Source organism: Cibotium barometz, chromosome 37 (assembly GCF_041138505.1).
Source record: "Cibotium barometz isolate CiBa-2024 chromosome 37, ASM4113850v1, whole genome shotgun sequence".
NCBI classification, from domain to species: Eukaryota; Viridiplantae; Streptophyta; class Polypodiopsida; order Cyatheales; family Cibotiaceae; genus Cibotium; species Cibotium barometz.
In genome coordinates this window covers 42,044,803-42,064,312 of record NC_141082.1, presented here as the reverse complement: position 1 = coordinate 42,064,312, position 19,510 = coordinate 42,044,803, and positions in this window count along the sequence as shown.

The following is a 19,510-nucleotide window of genomic DNA, read 5'->3' as shown; positions in this document are numbered from 1 at the left end:
ACCTTGCTGGTTCACGTTCATGATTTTGGTGATACAAACATCAAAATTGAAAGGAAAAAATAGTGGAGCTTTCCTCCAAGGTTACTCCAATACACAACCACACAATAAAAACAACCAATTTCTCACAAACTTTCATTTCCACTCAAATCTTATCTATTCATTCCATACACAATGCACTACCAGAATGCAAAGGCAATGATGAAACTTATGTAATGGGAATTGAAACTCAAAGAGGATGGAAGAAACAAAAGTGTTTCCTTGGCAGCAATGCCAAAAATGTTATGGGCTACCACACCTCCAAGAACTCAATGCATTTACTTTTGGAAAGAGCAATATAACACAACTATGGTAGAGCACTTACCAATGCTTTGAGCTCGTGTCCCTTGAGGTCTCCAACAAGCTCACTTGAGAAGCTCCAATCTGCCAAACTCCACCTCCACGCTGTCATCGTAGAGTCTCTCACACCACCACACAAGGCAATCACTCTCTCGCACTACTCCACACAAGCATACAAGTATAGAGAAGGCACATAGGCTAGAGTAATCTCTCTCAATCTCTCTCTCAAGAGAAAAGCAAGAACTCTCATAGCACAAAGGGGGATTGTATCCATTCATTATGAGAAAATGCCTTATATACAATTGGCCCTTATTCACACTTGGGCACCCAAAACTTACTTAACTAAGGCCTTAGGTGGCCATTATCTCATAATTTACAACTTTTATAGTGCCTTTGCATGACACTTATTAATGTCCTCAAATGGAGGAGCATATTTGTTAATCCAAAATGGAATTAACAACAATGGCCCCCAAGAAGAGGTGAGTGCATGATTCTTTGTCTTTTATCAAAGTGAAGCTCAATGATTTCCCTCCCTAACATACTTACTAGTGTGTGCAAGTAGGTCTCTACTTTGGTCATTGCTATCTTCATGCTCCCCAGTGAGAGTACATCCAGACATCCAAAGTATGACAGGCGGGGAGGCGAGGTAGTTGCAGATTGTGTAGGTTTTGAGGTGGTTCTTCTTGGATCCGAAAGCGTAGGAGGAAACCTCCCCATACCAGCTGGATGTAGATGGGAATCCCATCAGATATACTATTGAGCATAGCAAGCCTTTTGCAACGTAATTAAAGCACAATTTGAGTAGTGAAATCATTATATAATCATTGTCTTAAACATTGTCGTCCATATGTACATATGGTAATTGTAAGCTTCTACTATGGCAGGTGGTTACTTGGGACGTTCATTGATCATGGGGATGCAGTCTTAGATTGCTTTGCTAGTACTGGGACCACGGCTAGAGCATGGAGGATACTACAACGACATTGCATTGGTGTGGAGAGCTATGAGATGTGCCTTAGTTCATGTCTACGACCATTTGCCACCGTTGAGCATGATGATTTGGGTAACCAATTTTTCAAGGGTGAGGTTAGTGAGATTGCTCAACGAGAGCAACAGATGGACGGGGGGCACCATATCCTCCTCCCACACCCATGAGTCCAACATAGTCTAGTGCTTCGTCATGGATACCTAATGTTCCATTGGAGTCCCAATATCGACATGTCATGCCACATACATCCCCCACACAGGTTCATTTGGAGTTCCCTCATAGGCACCACAGATTGATCTTGCAAGGCCACTTTTTCCACCAGCACTTGCACCATTTGGTAGAGCTCCCTACCCCATACCACCTTCCTTCTTCCACCAGGGAGTGCGACATCCGTACTGATGTATTTCAATAGCTTGTAATGCCCAAAATATATTGGTTTTAGACATTATTGTTAGTCACTCATATTATGACAATGGCTTTGTTTTTTGCTTCTTCCATGGCATTGATTTTTGAGAGAGATGTAGCAATTAGAGTGAGATCTCAACAACACAAGAGAGAGAGAGAGAGAGAGAGAGAAATAGTATTTGATCGAGACATTAAAATAATAGCAATTGTTCTTAAAGTAGTTATTCTTATGCTTAAAATAAGAATTATAGTGCTCAAAAAAGGTAATTTTTTATTCCTTTTAAATTTATAAAAACATTAGATATTAGGGGGCAAAAAGGGCCCTGTAAGGATCCCTAATTTAAAGGAATTAAGACTAATTTTATTGAGGCTTAAGTAGACAAACCTCATAATGATGCCTACTTTTGGCCCTAAAAGTAGGGGATCTCTCTACTTTTCCCTCTCTAGATTTTCACTCTAGGATTCTCTTTCTAGCCACCTAAAACTCTCGAAACATCATCAATCTCGCCCATATAGGGGCCCCAAAAATATTTTTTTTAACAATTCAAAATAATTATCTCAAAATAACTTTCAATCACATTTAATGCACTTTCATTGTGTTTCTAAAGTTCTCTCTAAATTTCATATCAAGAATCATTAAAAGACAATCTTGTTTAATACACTTTCATTGCGTTTTTGAAGTTCCCACAAATTCTAAATCAATAGTCATTTAAAGACAAGGAAAACTTACGTTTTTTTTGTTTTTTCATTTTTAAATGCATAAAAAATAAAAATTTTAATTTACATTTAAATTTTCAGATAGGCTAGCAATTTAAAATTTATATTTTATAGCAAACCCACCTAAAAACCATTTTCTTCATTGATTACTATCACATCTCCTCTCTGTCCGACTCAACAACTAAAAGATTCTCTCTCTCTCTCTCTCTCTCTCTCTCTCTCTCTCTCTCTCTCTCTCTCTCCCAAGCCCTTCTCTTATTGCAGTAGGTCTCTCTTTCAAGCTTCTCTTTGGGATCCAAGCTATCTACCATCTTCCATTGTGTCTACTATGGCACTCACAGAAATAACAAACACCTCAAATTCATCACCGAGTGAGGAAGGTAGACTTGCATATTCGCATCTTGAATGAATATGCACCTGTCAGAAAAGAACATCTAAACGCAGAGAGGAGAAGCAAGAAAGAAGAAAACAGGGTCATTGTAATGTGGATCTTTGGGTTGATGGGTATTTATATCCTAATGATCCTTCTTCGAATTTCTCTCCACCTTTCACAGACCTACCCTCATTCATTCACATTTTGTTGGAGAGGGTGAGAATACGCTCCTTGGATATTGCAAATGCTTAAGTATATGTGATGCATGGAAGGTTCAATTTCTAAACTCACAAATTCATAGCTTGCAAGTCACTTTGAGTAGTGTGCAACAAGCTCTCGAAATTGCACAGAATAATATTTTACAGCTACAAAGAGAGGGCAAAGAGAAAGAGGACCACATCTTGAAGTTACAGGATACAATCTCGCATATGAAGAGCACACCCATGGGAGCCAGAGAGCAAAAGAGGACAATGAACAACATTCAGCATTAGAAACTCAATGGAGTCTTTTTGGGCCCTTTAATTTGCCATGAGGTTATGGAAACGTTTAACTTTTTGACAAATAGGAGCCCGCCATGTAAGCAAAAACCAATGGTTTGTAAGAGAGGTGTAAGAGTGGTCAAAGGGTGCACTTTTTTCCCCAAAAAGGGGAGGGGGCAATTTTACAATTTTCGGACCTCCATAACTTCTACATACAAGCTCCAATTTGAGCGGAGATTACAGATCCGTGATCTATGCATCAAGAGCTTTCCATAGATATGTTACATGATATGGTTTTATCCGCTAGATTTTAAATTCTATTTTCCCTCCAAAATTCAAATTCGAATAAAGTAGCCGTTTTGAAGCTTCAAATTAGAAAATGTTTCTTCTTAAGAGAAAAGGTTTGACTCCCTTAAACTGCCAAATAAAAGGGCCCAAGAAGACTCCATTGAGTTCCTAATGCTTGCAATTGGTGGTGGTGCTCTCAAGCAAAGAATTCATGCAGCAAGGTTTGTTTTCTATTCATCTTTTTGGTTATAAGTTATTCTTATTAGTGTATCTATTGTTTGATTTTTTTAATTAAATGTTAATTCATTATATAATATTGCTGCTGTAAGTAATCTTTGTTAGTTCATTATAGGACCTTTCTTAAAGATGCGTGTAGTGATAATGGTCCTCAAGATATTGGAGATATGTTATGTAGCTGCGTGAGAACATTATTTCCATAGTTTGAGATCCACGCTACAAGAAGGTACACAGATACTTGCAAATGAGATAATGAAAGATATAACTAACATTTTAGGCATTGAGGAAGTTCAGAATGCATGCGATGAAGTGGGCATAAGCACAAAAGGATACTAGGCTCTCCATCAATTATTGCAAGATACACTTCGCAAACAAGGCATCACACGAAATATTTTTCCTGCCCCAAGAAGACTAAGATTAGCAAAGAGGACATGCAATGAAGATGTGCAACGTAAGATTGGAGAGTACCACTGCGTCAATGATGTGCTGACCATTAGAGCTTGGGAAAAAAAGTGAGGCAACAATGGTAATATTGTGGTTCCTTACAATGAGTTCAACAATATATTTATTAATCTACAACGTCTTCAGAAAGCTATGATCTTATTCTATGGATTACCTAATAAGTGCAAATAACTTTTATCTCTTGCAAAGTAGTTGAAAAAGTCTATGAAAAATCAAAGCTTATTTAATTTTGTTTGTCATGCAAGGTGACAAATTTAGCTTTGTGTTGAAAATGGATGAGTGTCAGATTTTGAAAGGAAAGAGGATAGAGCGAATGAGTATCACAGTCATGAATGAGGCTATGGCATATGCAAAAAGTTCAGAGTTATCATCTTTTCTCACAGTGAAGACACATTTTGAGGGGAATACTGAGATCAACCAAACTCCTGATAGGGAGAGGATTTGCAAGCTAGACTTTCCCTCATATAGTGTCGAGTCTGAGAAAGATATATGGTGGCTTGGGGCATTTGAAGTACCAAAAGAGACACATGAAGTTCTCGCTTGGATGTTTGATAGGATACCCTAGATTACCACTGTCATCAAAGCACAAATTTAGGGCAAGGGCACTTATACAGTAGATTGGCATTTGTTGGGGGGTGACCCAAATGCCAATAAAGTGCTTGCTTGGGTGTCCAGAAGGTGCCAACACCCCAAATCTTTGTCTGTGGTGCATGAGAATGGTGAGGAAAAAAAAACAAAAGTCGAGAAAGAAGAGGATGCTTGAGAATCAAGATATTGAGCATGACGTAATAGACGATGTTGCTGGCAACTGGGTTGGAGGTGTCTTGTCTAACAACATGCTAGCTGTGCCAAACATGCATTTGAGAGATCGAGAATGGAATCCTATAATTCCATTTGAACTGAAGAATGTCCACTTCTATACACTGCATGCATTCATGCGTGTGTTTGACCGTTTGCTCAAGTGTCACATAGATTATGCATTTACCATGCAAGGTAAATAACGACAAGAAGAAGCTCTTCATAAAGTAGAGCAACTACTCAACTGAATTGGGTGCCATGGTGGCAATGTGCAGATTACTGTTAACAAAAAGAGCTCTGGCATGAATCATGAGGTTGCACAACAAGTGTCCATGAGTGGAAATAAAGCAAGACGTTTTCTGGAGAAGCCAGAAAATGCCAAGGACTCAACCAAGCCTTGGAACTTGTGGAAGGATTTATGCAAATGTACAACATTTGACTGCACCAATTCAAGCCTTGTAATTCTATGTGAGAAGGTTTAGTCCTCGACTTCAATAAGATGGTGAAACTTTTGACCAAAAGCAGGATTCAAACTGACTGAAGCAATAAGAATTAAACTAGACAAACTAAAGAAATAATTAATTCAGGCAACAGACAAGCAATAATTTACCTTCTAGTTCTCAAACTAAAGTAAGAAATAATTCAAACAGACTGAAGCAATAAGAATTAAACTAGACAAACTAAAGAAATAATTAATTCAGGCAACAGACAACAAGCAATAATTTACCTTCTAGTTCTCATCCTCCTCCAACTTGGCTGCATCCCAAAGGTTGATGGAGCCCTCTTCATTTTCTTGGTCAAGTTCGGGAACAGGTTCCTTGCCAAACTCAGAAATGCCCATATCCTACTGAAGGGCTTGAAATTGTTCCTCTGAAGGAAGAGAAGCTTCATTCTCCTTGGATTTTTTAAAGCACAAGGACATTTCTTCTGGGGCCTCTAAGAAGTTTTCTGTCACTTCTGTGTCCAATGCGAGAAATTCATCCTTATGCTCATTCTCTACATCGAGAACACCCCGGACGCAGCTTCACAACTGTCTGCTATTATAGCAAGACAGTAATCCTCCCTAAAATTTTAGAGTTTTTAAATGTGGGAGAGGAGGAGGTAATACTTCCCATTAATTAGGAAAGACGGTAGCCCAGGGGTGATAAGCACATCCATCTTGTCATCATCAATCAACACTACTACTTTGATGGCAATGCCCTCTCCTCCATCGCCTCAGGTAGCACACCAATTTCCTCCAGCACTATGGACGGTCCCTCCACCGACCAACCTACAATACTCTGTCCATTCTCCCTCCACGGATGTCCTTGCCATGTCCTTGATAATCTCCTCTAGATTGAAAGGAACGTTGAACACAGGCTCTACATGGGAAAGGGATTTCTCCTGCCCAGCCCTCCTCAGCAGATCAAAGAGATGCTATGTGGCACTGCGCTCGTCCTTAATCTCCTCTAGCAATAAATCATCCATATCATCTGCAGTAGTCTACAAGTGAGAACTCTTAACCTCCATTGTTGCTGTGATCCAAGTGGAAACCATTAAGGGGAAAGCAACGGAGCGCGAATGCAACTATCGCACCGTGGACAGTATGGGCCGTGGAAAAAGCTGACTTGCACTATGGGCGGTATGGAAGGCGAGAATATTTTGAGCGTAGAGAAAAGCAAAAAAAAAACTCGCACCATCTTTATATATGTCAAATAATAGGGCTGATGTCACATGATTGAGGATCAAATGCCACGTGTGGTAGGGCTTACATCATTGTCGATTCACAAATTGCCACGTGTAGGGTTGACGCAGTCAACGTCATGATTGCATTTTGCTCTATAAAAAGGAAGAATATTTTCTTTTCCACGCTTTTTTCTTCCATGCTTTTTTTCACGCTTTTTTCCATTGAGTTTCTCCACACTTTTCTCGTGCAGCTCGCTGAATCCATCCATCCTAGCCCTTGTTTCAAGTTTTTCTCTCTCTTTCCCTTTTCTTTCGTCTCGCTGATTTCGTTCACGGTGCGATATGGCAATTCATGTTTTCGAATCGACATATCGCTCCATGGTGGACGGTTGGTTGAATTTTATTGATAAGTTCTCTCTTCCCCTTTTCTTTCGCTGATTTCGTTCACGGTGCGATATGGCCATTCTCCATGTTTTCGAATCGACATATCACTCCGTGGTGGACGGTTGGGTGAATTTTATTGATAAGTTCTTGTTTTGTTCACCGCGCGAAATGAATGTTGGTCCACATTTGGATTCACTTTATCGCGTGGTGGATGGCGGTCATGTGACTTTTGGCTAATTACTCTTCCTTCTCTTTTCTAGTACTGCAATGGCGTGCACGAAACAAACCGTCAGGAGAGTTTCAGATCCAGCGCCAAATCGAGCTCCGGTTCCAGATCTTCCAGAGGAAATTCCAAAGGATGTCGTAAGTGAACCTATGCTTCCTGATGTTAAACCCAGCACCAGCAAGAATATTTCAAAAGGTTAGGGTCACTTTGCAGAGCAAAGAAAAATGTTTGTGGAGATAAGGAAGGCGCAGGCGGCTGTCAATCTCCTCATCCCCCCCAAAGCTCCTTTCTTGAGGATTGTTAGATCCATTAGTGACAGAATAAAGTGGAAAGGTTACTTTAAATGGCAGAGTAGAGCCCTCGCATGTCTTCAAGAGTCATGCGAGGACTTTCTTATAGACTTATTAAATGATAGAAACATTTGTGATGCCCATGCCAGGAGGGTCACACTAATGGACAAGAACATGACATTAGTAAGCAGAGTTAGGTATAGGTATGATAAGTTCATGCGACCTCTACCATTCAGGGATAGGAAGGCAGCAGAAATCCTCTCCATTCCTCTTGCTTTGAAGAGGAACAGGGCTTCTGACAAGGTGGTTATTGAAGAGGTGACAATACCAGGTACACAAGGGCTGAAGAGGCTTGTAAAGGGGGTGGATCTGAAGGGAAAGGAGACATTATTAGAAGAGAATGTCATTAGGGGATGAATTGGCAGAAAACCTTCTGAAGTTGGAGGAAGAGAAAATGACAGACTTAAGGCGGTGCCTAGTCAGATCATATGCAATGTCTCGTACAACGCCGAGTAGGAGGAGTACCTCCATATCGCTCCAACAGATGTTTATATGCTCATTGAAAAGAATAGAGAGATCAATGACAGTATTGTGCTTACTTGTTTAAGGTATGTACTCTTCGCCTTTTTTTGAATGCTTTCTTATTTTGATTTCTTTTTCCCTTTCCTAATGTTTTTAATTCAATCTGTAGGGTACTGTTGAAAGAGCTTTTGCCAGACCAGGCAAAGCAAGTATATATTTGTGATCCTTTGGTATCAACTATCCTGATTGACCCGTCGTCGAGGTCTGAAGAAAAGGACCTTGCTCCTTATTTCCAGGGAGTTAGTTCGAGTACCTACTTTGTTGTGCTGCCATATATAGAGAAGTATGTATTTTCTTTGGATTTCAAGCTGTTGATGGAATTTAAGTTATTAGTTGCCTGTGCTAGATTTCTTATATTTTTTGTTTACTTTTTTAATTTCAGAGGGCACTGGTCTGCTTATTTAATTAATGTGGTGAAATGCTAGATAATTTTTATGAATAGCCTTCTCTAAATGCAAGGACAATCTAAATTGTAAGTCATCATACTTTATATTGTTTCCTTCTTGCTTCCTAATTGTTGATTGTAAGTCATTCTTTATATCATTGACTGTAGGGCATGTAAGGGGGCGGTTGCATTGATTGAGACTCTATGTCCTGAATTGAAAAAGGATATAGAGTGGAAATTTCTCAACCAAATCATTCCTATGCAAAAGGATTCTCACTCTTGTGGCTGGCACGTAGTCACAAATTTGTGAAAGTTCCTCCTTTCCAAGTACACTAATTTTGATAGCTGTGTAAGTTTCTTGTGTCACTGTAATATAATTTCTTGTGTCACTGTAATATAATTTCTCTATGTTCATTTCATGAGAGATCCCACATTATTCTAATTGACTTTTATGTTGTTTTGGAGTCTGTTCGCTCAGACGAGTTTTGGCCGTGGAGTGTGATTCTGTATTTTTATTGAGCTCAGCTCATTTTTGTATAAACATTCTATATTTTTATTGAGCCCTACTCATTTTTGTATTTTGTGAGTATTGTGCTTTGCCATAATAAAAAAGATTGTTGAGAATTTTTATCCTCATAACTTATCTTTGGTTAAAACTGAATTTTAAAGATGTTTGCTTCAAAATCGTTATGAGTACTTTGTAGAGTAGACACAAGCTAGGCCCTCATTAGCAATAGGATAACATTAGCAATAGGATAACATTTGCAGCCATTTAGAGTGAGTGGAATCGGACAATGGTGAGCTATGTGAGAGAGATTAGGGTTTGGAGCAAAGGGAAAGAAAAGGGAAACAAGTTTTCAAAAAATTTTAGAAAAATGCATGTAAATTGGTACTCTATGTGTTCCTCTCCTCAAGATCAACAAAAGCCCTAGCAAATGGGAGAAAAACGGGGGAAAGATGAGAAGTAAGGTCTTTGGCTCTAGTCGTTTTCGAATCTTCCTATTGTTCACCTTGAATTGTGCTCTGCTAATATCCTCACCTCCCACAATATTGAGGTGCTCTCTAATATTTAGGAGGCTCCAATGTCTACTTGCACCTACAACTTCCACTCCACCACTAGGCAACCGAACGCATATGTCAAGAGGCAAAACAACTTGTTCATTTGCCTGCATTGGGACTCAACAACTATTCTTTTTCATCCCACCGCTCATAATAGAAGCGTATGTGTAGTGTGGCACGAGCTTTGAGATACCGAAATGAGACACTAGATTCTACTATATTGCACTTGAATGTGTCATCCTTATGTATCCCTTCTACAGTCCTCCACTGGTGTCCAAGCAAGGCTACCATGTCATTACCTAATACCTTCTTGCACACAAACATGGTAGGTGTTTGTGAGAAACAAAAGTGATTGAACATCTTGGCAAAAAGATGTATTGGACATACCCAACTAAGACTCACAGATCGAGAGGGCTTTGCAAACTTCAAAGACCCTTGTATATCACAAAGCATCTTTGATTTCATGACCATTATAGTCCAAGCATCTGGAATTGGCCATTCTATAGAAGATAGGGGTGGAGATGTGATTATCTGTAGCTTACCAAACCCACCGTCTTGCTTTGGCACCAAATAGGAGTGCCGGTAAAAGAAGACCTTTTCTTTAAGAAGTTTTGCAATTGTTTTACAAGAAAACATTGCCTCACCAATGTCTGCATGCAATGCTTGAAATGTTCCGGTAAGGCTTTCCCATGGCTGCTCCTCTACCATGTTTGAAGGAAAAATATCTGCAAGCAAGAAATAAGTCGACTTAGATTGAAACTCTATCTGCGATACTTACAATTGTATGAAAATCGAGTTTGGCGAAGATGGATATCTCGTGCTGCTGTGTAAACATGTTGTACCGTGGCCACTAGTTTTAAAAGCTTGCCTTCTTGAAGCCTTGTAAACGACCTTTCCAATGGTGCTCCAGTACATTTCACCGTCGAACTCGGTGAGGCTTGATTGCAGCAGGCTGTAGATAAACCCAAGCGCTCTTACGAAATGCCTCTCCCACCCAAGCACCATCATCGTCCTTCTTGTTGTGTAAGGATATCTCCTCAATCTCGTCTTTTGGTCTTCTTGGTGCAGCCATATCTTCTTGGAAGCTAGAGTAGAAAGGTTAGGGTTAGAGTAAAAAGGAAAGAGATGTGTAGACTAGGGTTTTACGGGAGCCTTAAAGATGAAAGAGATGGAGCTCTGAGAAGGGAGGGAGATTAAGATGGAGGAGAAAGTTTAGGGTTTCGGGCTTTGATGGTTTCATTAGGGTTGGGCAAATGAGATAGAGATGGAAGAGAAAGGGAGGAAGAGTTTAATTTGGATGTTCAAGAGGGAAAGCAGACTTGAAAATGAAATTTTTGATTACAATGAAATTTGAGATGGGTTTTTGGGGGGAAATGTGAGTTTTGGGGGGATGACTTTGTAAACGAGTTGCAATGGTAGTTGTAAACGAGTTGCATTGACAGTTGTAAATGAGTTGCAATGTGTATAGTTCTCTTGTATCCATCTACTCCTCTCCTCTAGTGCTTTGTGAGTATTTTATAGATTGTTGAGAATTTTTATCCTCATAACTTATCTTTGGTTAAAACTGAATTTTAAAGATGTTTGCTTCAAAATCGTTATGAGTACTTTGTAGAGTAGACACATGTCCATGTAGAAATTTTTCATCACATTAGTCATTGCTAAGATACAATAGTTCAGTACAAGTCTTACAATGACTTCTATTGGGCCTAAGTCCCTTGATACAAGACCTTTCTAATTCTGCACGATAGATTTTTCCTCCTTCTCTGGGTTGTTCATCTGAAGAATTCTTTGATGCACCTCTTTGGCTTCATCTATCAGTTTGTCTACATCTTCAAGGTCTTTCTTGAAGCTTTCAGATATCTGGATAGGTTGATCATCTGTATCCCCAACAAAGGAATAGGAATCATCATCATAAGAAACAGCTAAAATATCTGGCCTAGCAACCTTTCTAGGAACAGTCCTCTCATTAGAAGAATTTGCATCCATGGGTAGCTTTTGTATAGAGCTTATAAGTTGTAAGATATTATGTTCTCAATTCCCTTATGGAATGGTCTTTATATACTGTTTTGGATAGACTCCGAAACCATCGACATAAAAAAACCATGTGCTGTAAATCTGTGTGCCACTAAACTGAAATGGATCTAGAGTAAAATATTGAATCAAACACATCAAACCAAGAATCTAGTATCCATTAATCATGAGATTAGTTATCAAATGGCTCATCACATGAATATACAAGAGAGAGAAAATCTATAAGTGCATGTAGCAAGAGAAGATGCACAAATAGCCTAAGTCACCAAGAGGATGGCTTTCAAGTTAGCCATGAACTTGACCATGGAAGGCCAATTCTCCATTGATGGAGCCCAAAGGTACAAGATGACCAAAATTAGTAAAAGTGTCAAAAGATCCTAACAATGTACCCCAAGCCCTATTTATAGTCACTTTCTCCTTTTGCCCATGGGCCCCTATGTACATGTGGAAATCAAGCTCTATGGCTTCAGACAAACCATCCCTTCCCAAAGATTTTGTCCTCAAAATCATACAAGATATTTACAATTGAATCGCAATCTCAATGTAAACCCATGGAAAGTAGAGAGGTCTTCAAAAGTGTGCCTCGAATACATTTGGAATAGGGAAACCAAATGTAGTTAAGCCGGCAAACTCCTTCTCCAAAAATAGCATGTAGGATTGTTATGGCAGCCATGTTGATGAAGCTTCCCTTGAAATTCTTCATGAAACCTCCATAAAAATGAGCTGCAAATGATGCGTAGCCGCACCCAAAAGGGTCCCACATATTTGTAATCGAACCAAATGATCTTCCAAGTGTGTTGGAGTAGATTGGTAACCCTAACAATAGATCCACCAACCAAAGCTGACCAAAAATTACAGCACATATAAAACCTCATGATATGCCCATTTTTCACATAATAATCATGCCACTTGATCAAGGAATACTTCCATCAAGTAAACCATGTTGTTGAACATACTCCATTGATTGCCAAGTAGCCTCATCTATGGGCAAGCGCTTCCATTTCACAAGGAATTCATCAATGTTCCGGTTCCTCAAAACCCTTGTCCTCTTGTCCACAATCCTCTCCGGCTCATAGATAATCTCTCCTTCTTCATCGATCGATGGTAACTCTTCAATCTCTTGAGGAAGAGAGCCCACAAACCTCTCAAGGTTGGATACATGAAACACATTATGAATCCTTGTAGAAGGAGGTAGGTCAAGCTTATAAGCCAAATCACCCACTTTCTTGACTACCAAATATGGTCCATAGTATCTATGTGCCAACTTGGAATTGGAAGACCCTTTGAGAATATTGTGACGGCTCTTAGGAAGCTTGAGCAGCACATAATCACCTTCCTTGAACTCTATTTTGCTTCTATGCTCATCTGCATTTGCCTTCATGACTTCTTGTGCCTTCTTCATATTATCCTTGCATAATTGAAGAAGCTGTCTCATCCTTTCCAACTCTTCCTTGGCTAAAGGATTAACCATTTTATCCTCATGGAAGGCAATAGATGGCACATGCACTTGATACCCATAAAGAGCCTATCCTCATGGAAGGCAATAGATGGCACATGCACTTGATACCCATAAAGAGCCTCGAAAGGTGACATCCCAATACTCAAAGGCTTGCTTGAACTATGACAAAATTCAGCAAGGTAAAGCCATTCATCCCATGATGCTTGCATGTCATGACAATAGTGCCTCAAGTACACTTCGAGCCATTTGTTTGTGCACTCTATTTGCCCATCCGTTTGAGGGTGATAGGCTGTAGATGGAGTGATTTGAGTCCCCAAGTTCTTATACAATGTCCTCCAAAAAATGCCCATGAACTTGGTATCTCTATCACAAACTATGTTGAGTGGCAAACCATGTATCTTGAATACATGCTCCATAAATTGCTTGGCAATGTGAGAGGCCCCATAAGTAGTCTTGGAAGCAATAAAATGAGCTAATTTGGTGAGTCTATCCACCACCACGAATACTTGATCCCATCCATGCTTCGTCTTTGGCAAGCCCGTGATGAAGTCCATGGAAATGTGAGTCCATTTTCCATTCGGAATAGGCAAAGGATGAAGTAAACCACTTGGCAATTGGTGACTATCCTTATTCCTTTGGCATGACACACATTCCAAAACAAACTTCTTTACATTCCTCCACATGCCTTTCCAATAGAAGCTTTTGCTCACTTTGTCAAATGTCTTGACAACACCAAGATGACCCGAAAGCGGTGAAGAATGCATCTCATGAAGCACCTTGGGAATGTAGGATGAGGTTTGAACCAAATACACCTTATCCTTGTGCCATAGTAGACCATTATGAAGCTTATAAATGAGGAAATTCTTCACCATCTCCTTGCTGTAATTTTCTATAAATATGGGCAGTACTCTTATTGACAAGATACTCCTCTTGTATCCCTTTTATTCATTCACTATACACTTCCATAATTGATGTCAAGGTGCAAGCCCACATTCTAGACAATGCGTCCGGTACTACATTGTCCTTTCCTGGAGTATAGGATATCTCAAAGTCATATCTAAATTGAGGTAGGGATGTCCGATTGAAGTGATCTAAAACTTGTTGGAGAGCTAATGAAGTGTACTAGACCACTATATGCAAAGACCCGTAAGAGATGAGGTGTGCTACTATTCTCTATTTTAGGGTTTACAAGGTTATAGGCTGAAACGGTATTTTGGGTACAACTTGAGCTAGAGATATCCAAATGCAAAAATTTTTAGCTCAAATGGAAGCCTTCGATGAGTACTACAAGCCTATGTAATTGGATTTAGAAGACCTTCAAACCCTTGTGATGACTGAATTAGGGTTTATTATTTCTACAAAAACCCTAAATTCTACCTTAAAGAGATATCGAAATGCGGAGGTTAAGGGCTCGTTGGGTAGCTCTAAGGCAGCACTAAGAGCTCATATGGTCCCTTTTAATTCAATCCAAAAGGGTTGGGACTGAATTAGGGTTTTTGTGAATCTGTAGATTCTTGCCAAAGTGACCCTTTTTGTTCCCAATTGATCTTTGTTTGCTCCCAAACCAATGTCAATACCTTTCGCACCTCATTGGCATCCCAAGGTCTACAAATTATGCTCCACAAGCTTCAATTGTCCATGTATGACCAAAAATTTGAGAAAATTTTGACAGTCTCCTTTGTTTTAGGGGCTAAATCTCAATTTTTCTCAAGTAGCATATGCATTCCTTCATCCATTTATGCATGGATTCATCAAAGAATCTTGCATTTGTCTCACAAATGGCCACATGACATCCAAATGGGTGTGACTAAAGAAAGATGTGAGCAATAAGCTTTCTATGCATCCCCATTAGAGCATGTAATCACTTTCCAATGGATCATGAGTTATGTAGGAATGTTAAAATTTTATAAATTAGGGTTTCCTTTCATGAATAACCCCAATTTGTCCATAGCATGAGGATTAATCACACCATTGCTTGAGAAAATTTCTATAGCAACTCACCAATGGTATTCCGCAAGCTTCAATGGTTGGCTTGTTGCTTGATAGAGCCTCCAATGGATCCAAATCTTGAAGATTTTTGTAATTTCTAAGGGCTGCTCAAACCTCCTCTTCTCCCTCTCCAATAGCAAAGAACAACTCCCCAAAATCCACAAAAGAGATGCCAAACATCTTAGCTAACAACCAAACTTCATAAACCTTGGCTTAGGCTTGATACATTTGACCATCTTCTTGTGATTGTAGGCCGTGAGGCTGCGTGCGAATTCGGCGCAACCACGCCTAGCCTCACGGGTCAAAAAGGCAAGAGCAACACAAGCTAGGCCCTCATTAGCAATAGGATAACATTAGCAATAGGATAACATTTGCAGCCATTTAGAGTGAGTGGAATGGGACAATGGTGAGCTATGTGAGAGAGATTGGGGTTTGGAGCAAAGGGAAAGAAAAGGGAAACAAGTTTTCAAAAATTTTCAGAAAAATGCATGTAAATTGGTACTCTATGTGTTCCTCTCCTCAAGATCAACAAAAGCCCTAGCAAATGGGAGAAAAACGGGGGAAAGATGAGAAGTAAGGTCTTTGGCTCTAGTTGTTTTCGAATCTTCCTATTGTTCACCTTGAATTGTGCTCTGCTAATATCCTCACCTCCCACAATATTGAGGTGCTCTCTAATATTTAGGAGGCTCCAATGTTTACTTGCACCTACAACTTCCACTCCACCACTAGGCAACCGACGCATATGTCAAGAGGCAAAACAACTTGTTCATTTGCCTGCATTGGGACCCAACAACTATTCTTTTTCATCCCACCGCTCATAATAGAACCGTATGTGTAGTGTGGCACGAGCTTTGAGATACCGAAATGAGACACTAGATTCTACTATATTGCACTTGAATGTGTCATCCTTATGTATCCCTTCTACAGTCCTCCACTGGTGTCCAAGCAAGGCTACCATGTCATTACCTAATACCTTCTTGCACACAAACATGGTAGGTGTTTGTGAGAAACAAAATTGATTGAACATCTTGGCAAAAAGATGTATTGGACATACCCAACTAAGACTCACAGATCGAGAGGGCTTTGCAAACTTCAAAGACCCTTGTATATCACAAAGCATCTTTGATTTCATGACCATTATAGTCCAAGCATCTAGAATTGGCCATTCTATAGAAGATAGGGGTGGAGATGTGATTATCTGTAGCTTACCAAACCCACCGTCCTGCTTTGGCACCAAATAGGAGTGCCGGTAAAAGAAAACCTTTTCTTTAAGAAGTTTTGCAATTGTTTTACAAGAAAACATTGCCTCACCAATGTCTGCATGCAATGCTTGAAATGTTCCGGTAAGGCTTTCCCATGGCTGTTCCTCTACCATGTTTGAAGGAAAAATATCTGCAAGCAAGAAATAAGTCGACTTAGATTGAAACTCTACCTGCGATACTTACAATTGTATGAAAATCGAGTTTGGCGAAGATGGATATCTCGTGCTGCTGTGTAAACATGTTGTACCGTGGCCACTAGTTTTAAAAGCTTGCCTTCTTGAAGCCTTGTAAACGACCTTTCCAATGGTGCTCCAGTACATTTCGCCGTCGAACTCGGTGAGGCCCGATTGCAGCAGGCTGTAGATAAACCCAAGCGCTCTTACGAAATGCCTCTCCCACCCAAGCACCATCATCGTCCTTCTTGTTGTGTAAGGATATCTCCTCAATCTCGTCTTTTGGTCTTCTTGGTGCAGCCATATCTTCTTGGAAGCTAGAGTAGAAAGGTTAGGGTTAGAGTAAAAAGGAAAGAGATGTGCAGACTAGGGTTTTACGGGAGCCTTAAAGATGAAAGAGATGGAGCTCTGAGAAGGGAGGGAGATTAAGATGGAGGAGAAAGTTTAGGGTTTCGGGCTTTGATGGTTTCATTAGGGTTGGGCAAATGAGATAGAGATGGAAGAGAAAGGGAGGAAGAGTTTAATTTGGATGTTCAAGAGCGAAAGCGGACTTGAAAATGAAATTTTTGATTACAATGAAATTTGAGATGGGTTTTTGGGGGGAAATGTGAGTTTTGGGGGGATGACTTTGTAAACGAGTTGCAATGGTAGTTGTAAACGAGTTGCATTGACAGTTGTAAATGAGTTGCAATGTGTATAGTTCTCTTGTATCCATCTACTCCTCTCCTCTAGTGCTTTGTGAGTATTTTATAGATTGTTGAGAATTTTTATCCTCATAACTTATCTTTGGTTAAAAATGAATTTTAAAGATGTTTGCTACAAAATCGTTATGAGTACTTTGTAGAGTAGACACATGTCCATGTAGAAATTTTTCATCACATTAGTCATTGCTAAGATACAATAGTTCAGTACAAGTCTTACAATGACTTCTATTGGGCCTAAGTCCCTTGATACAAGACCTTTCTAATTCTGCACGATAGATTTTTCCTCCTTCTCTGGGTTGTTCATCTGAAGAATTCTTTGATGCACCTCTTTGGCTTCATCTATCAGTTTGTCTACATCTTCAAGGTCTTTCTTGAAGCTTTCAGATATCTGGATAGGTTGATCATCTATATCCCCAACAAAGGAATAGGAATCATCATCATAAGAAACAGCTAAAATATCTGGCCTAGCAACCTTTCTAGGAACAGTCCTCTCATTAGAAGAATTTGCATCCATGGGTAGCTTTTGTATAGAGCTTATAAGTTGTAAGATATTATGTTCTCAATTCTCTTATGGAATGGTCTTTATATACTGTTTTGGATGGACTCCGAAACCATCGACATAAAAAAACCATGTGCTGTAAATCTGTGTGCCACTAAACTGAAATGGATCTAGAGTAAAATATTGAATCAAACACATCAAAGCAAGAATCTAGTATCCATTAATCATGAGATTAGTTATCAAATGGCTCATCACATGAATATACAAGAGAGAGAAAATCTATAAGTGCATGTAGCAAGAGAAGATGCACAAATAGCCTAAGTGTGTTTAACCTCTCACCAAGAGGATGGATTTCAAGTTAGCCATGAACTTGACCATGGAAGGCCAATTCTCCATTGATGGAGCCCAAAGGTACAAGATGACCAAAATTAGTAAAAGTGTCAAAAGATCCTACCAATGTACCCCAAGCCCTATTTATAGTCACTTTCTCCTTTTGCCCATGGGCCCCTATGTACATGTGGAAATCAAGCTCTATGGCTTCAGACAAACCATGCCTTCCCAGAGATTTTGTCCTCAAAATCATACAAGATATTTACAATTGAATCGCAATCTCAATGTAAACCCATGGAAAGTAGAGAGGTCTTCAAAAATGCGCCTCGAATACATTTGGAATAGGGAAACCAAATGTAGTTAAGCCGACAAACTCCTTCTCCAAAAATAGCATGTAGGACTGTTATGGCAGCCATGTTGATGAAGCTTCCCTTGAAATTCTTCATGAAACCTCCATAAAAATGAGCTGCAAATGATGCGTAGCCGCACCCAAAAGGGTTCCACATATTTGTAATCGAACCAAATGATCTTCCAAGTGTGTTGGAGTAGATTGGTAACCCCAACAATAGATCCAACCAAAGCTGTCCAAAAATTACAGCACATATAAAACCTCATGATATGCCCATTCTTCACATAATAATCATGCCACTTGATCAAGGAATACTTCCATCAAGTAAACCATGTTGTTGAACATACTCCATTGATTTCCAAGTAGCCTCATCTATGGGCAAGCGCTTCCATTTCACAAGGAATTCATCAATGTTCCGGTTCCTCAAAACCCTTGTCCTCTTGTCCACAATCCTCTCCGGCTCATAGATAATCTCTCCTTCTTCATCCATCAATGGTAACTCTTCAATATCTTGAGGAAGAGAGCCCACAAACCTCTCAAGGTTGGATACATGAAACACATTATGAATCCTTGTAGAAGGAGGTAGGTCAAGCTTATAAGCCAAATCACCCACTTTCTTGACTACCAAATATGGTCCATAGTATCTATGTGCCAACTTGGAATTGGAAGACCCTTTGAGAATATTGTAACGGCTCTTAGGAAGCTTGAGCAGCACATAATCACCTTCCTTGAACTCCATTTTGCGTCTATGCTCATCCGCATTTGCCTTCATGACTTCTTGTGCCTTCTTCATATTATCCTTGCATAATTGAAGAAGCTGTCTCATCCTTTGCAACTCTTCCTTGGCTAAAGGATTAACCATTTTATCCTCATGGAAGGCAATAGATGGCACATGCACTTGATACCCATAAAGAGCCTATCCTCATGGAAGGCAATAGATGGCACATGCACTTGATACCCATAAAGAGCCTCGAAAGGTGACATCCCAATACTCAAATGCTTGCTTGAACTATGACAAAATTCAGCAAGGTAAAGCCATT